This window comes from Squalius cephalus (genome assembly GCF_949319135.1).
Source record: "Squalius cephalus genome assembly, chromosome: 7".
NCBI classification, from domain to species: Eukaryota; Metazoa; Chordata; class Actinopteri; order Cypriniformes; family Leuciscidae; genus Squalius; species Squalius cephalus.
In genome coordinates, this window is record NC_137128.1 from 30,076,733 (window position 1) to 30,088,902 (window position 12,170).

The window sequence follows — 12,170 nt, forward strand, 5'->3', positions numbered from 1 at the left end:
GAAAGGCACTTACTATTTTTACCAGCCCTTCCCTTTTCTTACCAGAACAGACATCATTAGCACTCCCATGGGAATCAACTGCTCCATGCATATTCCAAAATGAATGGATCGTCCACAGTACTTATTTACAAATCATCCGGTCTGGACTGGAGCGAAGCAATCATTAGTGTGGATAAGAGTGGGAGGCTGTGCAAGAGAACTGGCCTGCAGCTCTAAAGCTCAGGAGGCTGATGAGGCCAGTGTCAATGCACAAGATCAATAAATGACACGGATGTATTTAATATCGTTTCTCAGCCCGTCAGCAGTCTTTTCCCCATATACTTCTCTGGCAGGAACGTTCCTTTGACTCAATCTCTCATTTCAGCCGCTTTTCCCCATGAGAATGAAGGGGGCGGTAGATTTCAAAGCTAATCCTTTCCTAGAGCCTCAAACCTGCATGTGTGTGTGTGTGTTACTTTAAAACATAGTCTACTACCATATAAAAGAATACAACCTATTAAATGTTATTTGTATTGTATTCCATCCGATAACTCAAGGTAATGTAATTGTAATTCTTTAACAGAGGCAGTTTTTTTGAACAATTTTGAGTATAAAAAATGAAAAACAATTAAAAGAAACCAGTACAGTAAGACAAAATAAACTTACATTAAAGATACACTCTCTGAAAACAAACCTAAACATCTTGAGCAGTGTTGCTTTTTAAGTAAATCTATTATTTTCATTTTTAAAAGACAATAATCCTCATGAAGAATTTTTCCTATCAAATATCTTGCTATAAGAAAAACATTTACAATCTGAAATTGGCTCAATTCTCTAATGATCATTTTTTCCCCCTCTGTACAGTTAGTTTCTTCAGATTTGAATTTCTTATTGATTTAAGCAAATTGCATGTGTTTCAGCATGTGTGCAAAAGAGTAAGTGCAATTGTCTATAATATGCACAATAACTAAGTACACACTTGTTGATCAAAACTGATGAGTTGATTCTCAGTGAAATTGTCAAACTCTTCACAATTTTTAAATATTCTTTCATCGTGTGAGCCTTCACATTCAAAGTGATCCATTCAATTATCAAAATCTGTCAGATATGAATGTATATTCCATGCAGTAAATACCTATGACATGGAATGTTTGTAATGTCTGCTAAATTGGCAAATGGCCTGCCATTGTAATGAAATAGGAATCACAATCTTACCAATCAACCAATCAAGTTTGAAAGCATACAGTAGGCTATATGGAGTTTGCCCAGCACAACCACTACCATTTCTGAACAAGAAGGAACATCACAACACCTAAAAAGCAACAGCAGGAGAAATACGTTACATGTAAGCTGAAAATTCACAGTTGCTTGTCGTGGAAAATGGAAAGATATGTAAGAAAGTGTGGTGTTAGGGGAAGACATAATAGAATATGTAAAAATTAACAAGGAACTGTGAATTTTAAGTTTACATGAAACACGTTTCAAAAAATGTGCTATATACAGGTGAAAAATTTGAATATCGTGCAAAAGTTAATTTATTTCTGTAATTCAACTTAAAAGGTGAAACTAATTATATAGACTCATTACATGCAAAGTGAGATATTTCAAGCCTTTATTTGTTATAATTTTGATGATTATGTCTTACAGCTTATGAAAACCCCAAATTCAAAATCTCAGAAAATTTGAATATTACATGAAATCAATAAAAAAAAAGGATTTTAAATACAGAAATGTCAGTCCTCTGAAAAGTATAATCATGCATATGTACTCAGTACTTGGTTTGGGGCCCTTTTGCATGAATTACTGCCTCATTGTGGAGTGGCATGGATGCTATCAGCCTGTGGCACTGCTGAAGTGTTATGGAAGACCAGGATGCTTCATTAGCGGCCTTTAGCTCTTCTGCATTGTTCTGTCTCATGTCTCTCATCTTTCTCTTGGCAATGCCCCATAGATTCTCAGGTTAAGGTTATAGGTTAAGGTCAGGCGAGTTTGCTGGCCAATTAAGCACATTAATCCCATGGTCATTGAACCAGGTTTCGTTTCTTTTGGCAGTGTGGGCAGATACCAAGTCCTGCTGGAAGTCAGCATCTCCATAAAGCTTGTCTGCTGAAGGAAGCATGAAGTGCTCTAAAATGTCCTGGTAGACGGCTGCGTTGACTCTGGACTTAATAAAGCACGGTGGACCAAAGTCCTCTTTTCTGATGAGAGCAAATTTTCATTCTTATTTGGAAACCAAGGTCCCAGAGTCTGGAGGAAGAATGGAGAGACACACAATCCAAGATGCTTGAAGTCCAGTGTGAAGTTTCCACAGTCTGTGTTGGTTTGGGGAGCCATGTCATTGGCTGGTGTTGGTCCACTGTGCTTTATTAAGTCCAGAGTCAACGCAGCCGTCTACCAGGACATTTTAGAGCACTTCATACTTCCTTCAGCAGACAAGCTTTATGGAGATGCTGACTTCATTTTCCAGCAGGACTTGGCACCTGCCCACACTGCCAAAAGAACCAAAACCTGGTTCAATGACCATGGGATCATGGTGCTTGATTGGCCAGCAAACTCGCCTGACCTTAACCCCATAGAGAATCTATGGGGCATTGCCAAACGAAAGATGAGAGACATGAGACAGAACAATGCAAAAGAACTGAAGGCCGCTGAAGGTCTTCCATAACACTTCAGCAGTGCCACAGGCTGATAGCATCCATGCCACTCCACAATGAGGCAGTAATTCATGCAAAAGGGCCCCAAACCAAGTACTGAGTACATATGAATGATTATACTTTTCAGAGGGCTGACATTTCTGTATGTAAAATCCTTTTTTTTAATGATTTCATGTAATATTCAAATTTTCTGAGATTTTGAATTTTGGGTTTTCATAAGCTGTAAGACATAATCATCAAAATTATAACAAATAAAGGCTTGAAATATCTCACTTTGCATGTAACGAGTCTATATAATATATTAGTTTCACCTTTTAAGTTGAATTACTGAAATAAATGAACTTTTGCACGATATTCAAATTTTTCGAGTTTCACCTGTAAGTAAAAATGTTCAGTCCCACTTTAGGTCTTTAACTATGTACTAACATTTAAATGAATAACTTGATACAATGCACTTATTGTGTACATACATGTTTTTACATTGTTCTTGGATTTATAAAATACCTGCATGCAATTACAGCTGTAATTAAATACAGAATTGCACTGTTGACCCTTCTCTTACCTCTTAACCACCCATAAACATACCACTAAACCTGTCCCTAACCACCTGTATCCCCACCTCAATAGCAGCACAAGCGTTCTGCAATACAATATGAACACAATAAGTACACTGTACTTATTTTCATGTAAGTACACAGCAGTTAAGGACACCTGATACAAATCTTTGTGTGCACAGTATTGACTTTTCCCAGTAAATTTTTACCTACTGCTGAAATCTGTATCTTAAAAGCTCAGTGATACAGCTAGTTTTCAGCTAGATAAAACTGACATCATTGTTTAGTGTAGACAACAGACAGTGTCAACTAAAAAGTAGAAAACATGAAATTTGTATATATCAAAAATGTCCATGGTGAAAAAAACAACAACATTTTGGCCAGTGTGGCTCTCAAAATGACAAAAGCCAATTTACTGACACAATAACTAGGTTTTGGAGCATGAATTAAATGTTTTAGGTGAGGGTAACTACACTGTATAAATATTATATGATCAATAAGTGTTCGAAAACTGTTTTGAAAAATGTGCCAAGGCGATTGAGAAAAACTGTAAAACAAAACGTCTTACTGCACTGGTATATTTTTGACTTGTTTATGCTTAGAATAAAACAAGTGAAAAAAATCATCCAGTGCAGTAAGACACAGGAACACAGTACACGTTATGAATATATGCAGTGTTGATTCGTGTTTAGCTTGTTTCAATGCTTTTTAAATATTTTAATTGGTAAATTAGACAAAAATATTCATTAGGAACATGATTTTTGCAGTGTTGTAACAGGTGTATGTAAGGACTTCAAATAGCAGTTTAGCTTTACATAAAGCTAAATGTTCACATGACAGTTTATTACTCTTTCTATTCTACAACTTCTACTGCTCAAAACTCACTTCAAAAGCGCATAAAACAACCTTTTATCTGATATATTATTCATCAGAAAATGTTTTTGTGTAGCTTTCTATTCAGTTCTAAAGGCTAAATCATTTAATGTTTGATTATTAATGTAATCGTAATTAAATTCATTTACTCATATTTTATATTTATTTTCATTACTCCCGAACCCCGTCTACATGTGAGATTGGGAAAGAACCCTAAAAACTAAACCATACTCTTTACAATTGCATGTGAAAATGGGAAAGAAAGGAGAAAAAAATCCAGCGTGCGAGAGCGAATCCGTCATGGTCCATGCACACACCCTGATGACTCATCTGCTTGTCCTGCCTGTTATATATGATAGTGAGAAACTTTATGATTGCAGTGAGCCACAGATAGATGCTAGAAAGTGTTTTGAAACATTTCCCTAATGGGTTTGATGCTTTACTGATTGACATTACAAACTGCTCTTCTACAATTTAGCAGCATAGCAACTAACAGAAATGATGCAATAAGCTCTCTAAATATGTTAAGTCATCTAATTTGCTGCTTTATTGCCTGTCAAAGATAATTACTTAGCCAACAATAAACTTAATCGATGTAAATTTTCTTGCCAATAAAGCGGTAATTGTTTAAAAACACCTTAAAATAACTTCTTCTGCTAAAGTACCCTATAAAACACTTTACACTCACAGCCGGATGGCAGCAAGTTACCACTCTCTTATCAGGAGGTCACCATTAATGAGGAGGAAGTGATAACATGTCTCACCAATTTTACACTTTCAAGTAATTTGCTGGTGAGTAAGTCAAATGAGACCACTGTGACTCTCCCTTTCAGAGGGGTTTAAGGGCCAAAGTGCGTTTTTGCCCGCCCCGTCAATAACTGGCAGGGGTGGGGCTGACGATGAACTCTTAGGACCCATGAGCTACCGGTGACTGAATGACTGACTGATGGGAAATGAATTGATGACAGATAACAACTCTTCCAGTAACTCCTGAGCCACTGTCAGAACCACTTTGGGATTATGACAGCTCTCACCTCTGTCCCCTGAGGCTGTGCGTCTTTGCATGCCGGAGGCAAGTAAATTTCAGGGCTGAAGGGTTTGACATTGAGACAGAGCCGGTCCTGGGCCAAGAGGAAGACAACATATCAAAACTTGAGCAGACCCAGACCCTCTCATTAATAATGTTTTCCTATAAGGCATTGAAGGACAGGATGGTATAGCCACTAGTCAAAGTTTGCAGGGGGAAAAAAATTGCATATGGTTTACAGTTTTACATTGAAGGAGGTCCAAAATTCTGACAATGGTTCTGTTTTTGCCTTTTATTACAAATTAGAGCAGCATTAGAATTTGAGTGAAATACTGAATTGAAATTTATATATTAATTCCAAAATTGTTTTATTTTTGGTATAGCATCCACTTGAGCTGATATGAACTCTAATTTAAACAGAAAGACAGAGATACTGATAGATAGATAGATAGATGGATAGATAGATAAACTTTGTCTCAGCAGTGTATGCCTTTATTTAACAATGTTTTGCTTCTTTGTCTGTGTACAATTGGCTGACATCAGAAGAGTACACAAAGCAAAAATACAGGACATTAGGATGATGGAAACATTGCTCACATAAAAAGTGCTTATGACATCACACTCCTACATCAAGAAGAGCAATAGTCTAGGCGGACTGGAGCATGATGTCAGCTGTTCATTTATTATTTATTCTCAATCCCATCAACTCTTTCCATCCACTTTTTAAAAATCGCTTTTTGGCTTTTTCCCTATTTATTTATCACAAACGAGAGACATGCAGATACATGTGAATCATTTACTAAGTAGTAAAGACTTTTTCAAAGAACATACAGTATGCTCGGAACTAAGTTACCTGCAGTGTTCCAAACAGTTCTCAAGAAGGATTTGGAGGTTTAGGAAAATCTTAGGGCAAATCCACAGGGGATAAGAGTGTTCGGAGCTACCCTGAAGGGCTCTGTTTCTTTTGAGCTTTGATTTGAGTTCAAGTGACTCGGATGAGTTTACATAATGGCCTTCACATATAATGTGATTCTCTTCTGTTGTACATCAGCAGAGGTTGTGAACAATGGACAGTTCATGACATGCAATAGGTACAAAGAGTTCAGCAACATTAGATTTGAGCCACATTATTTGTGCAATCTATTGTCAAGCTGCTTAATTATTGCTTTTAATATTTAGCTTTGGCATTAATTATTTTGAGACTGCACCTTGGTGAAGGGATTTAAGGAAAGCTTTTGTGCTTGTTGTTCTTGCACAAAAGACATCTGTGCTTAATTAATTCAGATAAAGAAGGGGAAAAGCATATAAGACCAAGAGAGTTAGATTTTTTTTTAAATCAACTGTCCTTGGTGACATTCTGTAAAGAATGGTTAATAGACGATTCAACAAGCATTTAATAGCCTTTGTATTCCCTCGTCAGACGGTTCACTTGACACTACAGTCAACCCCCAATCACCCCAGCCTCTGCCATTTCTAGGTGTTTCTTTTTTACTGGCGGTCTATAGAATATAATGGCTTTACTGTGGGGAGGTTGGATGCACTGGCAGCAACATGATGACAACTTCTCCAAAAAATAAATCCTAAGAGGTTTGCATGTATATATATATATGTAGGAAAATATATTCAGACCCACCCCCTGTATATTAATATTACTGATTTAGACAGATATCATCCTGTGCTAGTCAGATGAGAGCAGTCAGTACACGCCGTGGAAGATGGAACCTCTCATTAGCCCAAATGTTAGCTGGTAATCACTTTCAGATTCTGAAAAATAGAAAAAATTATGACCCCCTGCTTACGTCACATTTTTAGTGTTATTAATGGAACAGAAGCGGTTATTTTTAAAACCAAATTCTTGAATTAATTCATTGTGATGTAATATTAATACAGGTAGACTGCAAATTAAAATCTGGATCTGATGAAGACATTTTCTCATTTTTAGCTAGCAAGCTCTTGATAAAAAAAATATATGTTATAAAATCTTTGGTGCCACAACATACAATAGGCTATATGTTCTGATTACATAAATGTTGCTTATAAAACCCAATTTTGTAACTCCAAAGGCTCAGAGATTTTTAGGATGCAGTCTCACAATGATTTCGCAATATAATAACCTATTAGAGCTTTACTTGCTGTGCTCATACGGCATGATCCCCCTCTCACCCTATTCCTCGTGGCTTCGTAAATGAATTTCGCTCATTAGCAACCCCTCCCCCCCTTCACTGAAACTTGCCTTATGAAGAAATGATACATGATAGTCCCAGTATCTCTGCTTCAGTATTATTCAGCGCTCCATCATGAAATGAAAACCTTAATTGTACACAATAAAATACCTTTATTTATTTCACAATGCCGAGGAGTTAATATAGCAATTTATGTTACTATAGTGATGCAGAAATAGTGTAGAACCTGTGTGCGTGTGATATGTTATGGATATTCTAATTATAGCATTAGACATATCTAACCATTATTGCATTCCAGAAATACGGTTGATTCTTTTAAAGCAGCATGAGCACATTTTGAATGAGCCCCCTAACTGTGTTCAAAAGCAAGAATGAAAGCTTAGATTCAAAATTCCCATGAAAAACATCAAGCTGATTCAGACGAAGGAGCTGACGTTTCACGGCAATGCCACTAGAGTTCACTCTAAATCAAAAGTAAAACGAGGCAGGTAACAGATGCATACTCATCCAGGAATATAGAAACATGAAAAGAGGCATAAATCTGTCTTTCTTATACTCTACCAACGCTCTCTGAGAGAAGAATGTTTTGTTTCTAAGAACTGTCTGTTTCCTTGCAGTAATTGGAGCTTCCGTGCGAACACTCAAGCGGTTGAATGTCAATTAGACAAACTATTTTGTAGCCCATCAGAACTTAATTGACAACAACATTATTCCTTTCTGGCAGACTGTCGCTAGTTTTCAGGAAACGACAGGTTAGGAATCAATGTCTGATTTTGACAATTTCGGCGTGATGAAAAATTCTATGAAAACCGTGTCAGATTAGACCTGTAAATCCATATTCCTTTTGCGAACAATGTCTGTTCAGTGAAGCGCCATATAAGAGTTCATATGTTGCCTGAGGTCCATTCCAAACGTGACAAATATTCATTATAAGGCATTAATAATTGAATACCCACTCCCACAGACGCAGGAACCAACTCCACACACACTGCAGTGGCACCAGTGCTCTAGTTTTATTTGAATCTGAGAAATATTAACTAGAACTGACTTGATCTTTTAGGCTGAAGCTCCAATTATCACCTTGCATGGCACTGAGATGTATTCATGTCTGCCAATTAAACTTAAGCAACATTTAATTGGATAGAAGAAGAGAGCTTGAAGCCACCTGGCACATTTTATCACAGTGTGAACATTTATTTGCAGTTTCACACCTGTTTGATAAAAACATACAAATTCTAAATCATTGCAGACAAATTAGTTAATGAATTGAAAGCACTTTCAAGATATCTAAACTAGGAATTTGTGTTCCAATACAACAAGGTATCTGTATACTCTAACGGTGACCGGCACCTCCGGCCGGTTCTTAAAACAGCTATTTACATTCTACTCGTTCAAACACTTCTATTTCGTTTTAACTGAGAGCTGTGGTTGTTTTAGACGGCACGGTAAGAGGAGAGTGTCACCTCTGGGCTCCAAAGAGACACTCAATCAGAGACCTGGTGTAGGATGTTTTCAGTCCAATCAACAATGGACGAAAAGAAGCCCAAAACTCCAACCTATTAAGAGGAACTGACAGGCCCAGAGGTGCAAGAGGGAGATCACTGAGCGAGAAAAGCGAGAGGCTTATGAGTCAACTTATGACCGAGTCAATTAAGTCCGTGCCCTGACCAACACTGCTGACTTTAATAAACTGCCAAGCGTACGAAATCCAATAACTCATGGGATGAAATGGACATAATTTTGACAGAAAGGTGAGCCTGGAGATGAATAGATTCCACTGGTGTTGCTCCACACAGCTGAAGGTGGGCTAAGAAAGCAAACAAATGGTATGAAATAGTTTACTCACTTTAGTCATTATAATAAGACAGGCTCAGGTGGAAAGCTCGATATTGGAAGGCGTGCTCTCGTTAAGCTGAGGGAAATCCTGTTTCATGAGTCTCTTTTTCCACTTCTACCAGTCATTGATCTGCAACGGTAGAAAAAAATACACAAGCCTAAGCGATTTATTGAAATTGTTCTTAAGAGAATGACATTCACACAATATTATGTTTGCTCTGCTGATTTTCTTTTTTGTTGCTATTTATTCAAGAACACTTGAAATACCATAGGATTGCATTTGATTCTCATAAATCACTGCAAATTATTAATTCAAAGAAAGCACAAAGCCAATATTGCATTATTTTCTTCCTTGGTTATTCATGTTAATCAAAGGAAAAGGAGAAGCAGCATAATTTCCCTAGTTGACAAAGCCCTCATCTGACTCTCTCAAAATCATAAGCCACATGACTCATCCCCAAGTAAACAGCCCTTGAGGTGTTGCATTCAGTGGAGGAGAAATAACATCAGGCATTTATCAAAGCAAAAACAATTTCGGATTCAATATGTCATTGCAAAAGATGCGGGTGTCTGGCGATGACCCACTCTGGTTCTTCCTCGGTGGCCTTTATATGACTTTGATTCCTGACCTATTGCCACAAGACCAGATCCACATGGATCGGCTGTCATGGCTTCTGGCTTCCTCCATGACTATTTTATCACCCATTCCTAAATTACTCATGAAGAGTCTTGACTTTTCTACCCAATATTGGTTTACCTTGAAGGTTCAAAGAACTCAGCTCATTTAAAATTGCAAGTTAAAAACAAAACAAATGTATTAGAATGCAAGGCTCAGTCAAGAAAATGACATACAAGCCTAGGAATCAATCGGCATGGTTGGAGGGCAACTCTGGGTATCCAACTCTATCTTGGATCACATTTTTTAATAGTAATGTTGCCAGGCTTGTTTTGGCGACTATAGATAATTAATGAGACCCTACAGCTAGACTTAGCAGGCAAAGCCAACTCTTACAGTTATTCTTTTGATTATTTTGAGTAGACGGACATCAATACAAAACATGCATAAAAGCTCCCATGAGACAGTCACTCAAAGAAGCCTCACTTAAAGGTCCCATTGCATGAAAATTTCATTTTATGAGGTTTTTTAACCTTAAAGGCACACTATGCAGCTTTCCGTTTTTGTCAAACAGCGACCCCTAGAGTCGCTGTGGAGTACTTGTATTTAACATTACTGTCGTAAATACCACTCGCGCAGAGCCGTTGTGGTGAATAATCCGGTCACTTTGGTGTGATGAGTCCGCGCTTAGGACCCAACCAATCCAATTGGTTCAAAGCATGTTTTATGGGTAATCGCTTTAGTGCCTGGTTACAAATCATACAAAATCATTTTATTATAGAAGACGTTTGTACTACGTTATAACGAGTCATTAATGTATTTAATGTATTTTAAATTATACGTTTCATATACTAGTATTTAACCGAAGCTATAGATTGTGAAATTAAACATTTCTCATTGTTAGTGTGTTTTTTAGTTAGCTCAGATCATCGGATAACGTTAGCTGTATGCTATACTATTATCTATGCTAACTAAAAAAAAAAAAGATTTTGTATGATTTGTAACCAGGTACTTACTGTACTTACCTCATGTTTGCATTGGTGAAAGCATTAGTGAGAGTGCAGAAACTGCGTTGTAATAATAAGATCTTCATTCACACGATCAACAGGCTGTCATCTGCTCAATGCTCATCACTGCAACCTTTTATGTGATGGGAATAGATCTAAATACTTAAAAAAACTTCTCACGATTCGTTAATCTCGATAGCTGTAATAGTAAAAGTTTTCGAGAGAGTTGCACATGCAATGCTAAATAATTCATATGCAACCATGTCAGCCAATCACAGCAGTGGGCGTTTACACTGAAGTCTCACAGCAGACACGCCCCTTCAAACAGAGCGTTCATATCAGAGGCTAAAATCAGGCTAGGAAATATGCCTTTTATTTCTAAATTATAACACCTTTTGATCTAAAAACATACTAACATTATAAGGGGACCCCAGGTAACATTCTAAAATAATAAAATAATCCATGGAATGGGCCTTTAAAGCAGGGGCGTCAGACAGGGGGTAATAGTGGAACTGAGTAACAGGGGCCCTTGGCGAAGGGGGGGCCTCACAAAGATATATTGATTGGTGTTGTGAGGGGCCCACCTCTTGGTTCTGTGACCGGGGCCCAACATTTGGTGCTACGCCCCTGCTTTAAAGTCCCTGTAAAGTCAAAATTAATTATGTGTTCTGAGTTTGTCACACCACAGAAAAATGTGTTATTAGCCACCCAGCCAAATTTGAATGATAAAAAAGCCGGCAAGTACATAAAATAAGCTATCAAAATCTTGAAAAAAAGAGCAGTAGTCTCTGCTCTCAAACGCTGGGGGCGTGTCCGCTGGCTGCGGTGAAACCACGCCCACTAGCGGGAAAGTTGCCGTCGCCACACTCAACTGTCACCGCTACAGCCGGAATGGATACTCCTAGCAGCTTAATTGGTTTTACAAAGCCATACATGTTCGAGTCTGGACTACCTACTATAATTATAACATAAGCACACAAGGCAACTTACACTCATTGGTGGGCACACACTGCCGACGATGGCACCAGTTGTCGGTGCGACGGGAGGATGAAGGCCGAGGCGTGAGATAGTCGGTTCGGCCCCATTCACCAGTAACAGCGGATTATCAGTGAATCCCAGTTGTCTCCGACGAAAGTTTATAAAACTATCCCGTGTAAAATGATCAATACAGAGGCTGGTTTTGGCGGTGATCCTCAGCTCTCCATCAAGGTGGCTCTTCACAAAATTAATCCACCTCTTCTTGATGTGATCGTTTTTCGGAAATTTAAAGAAGGACACCGATCTGTTTTGTACGTGATCGCATCCAGGTAGTACGCATTTCCGTAACGAAGGCACAGCTAGCTAGCAAACTGTAGGCTGTAGTAAATAATAGTACTGACAGTAAGGCCCTGTCCCAAATGGAACCCTCAGCACTCGCGGTCTTCCTCTGAGTCCGCACTTT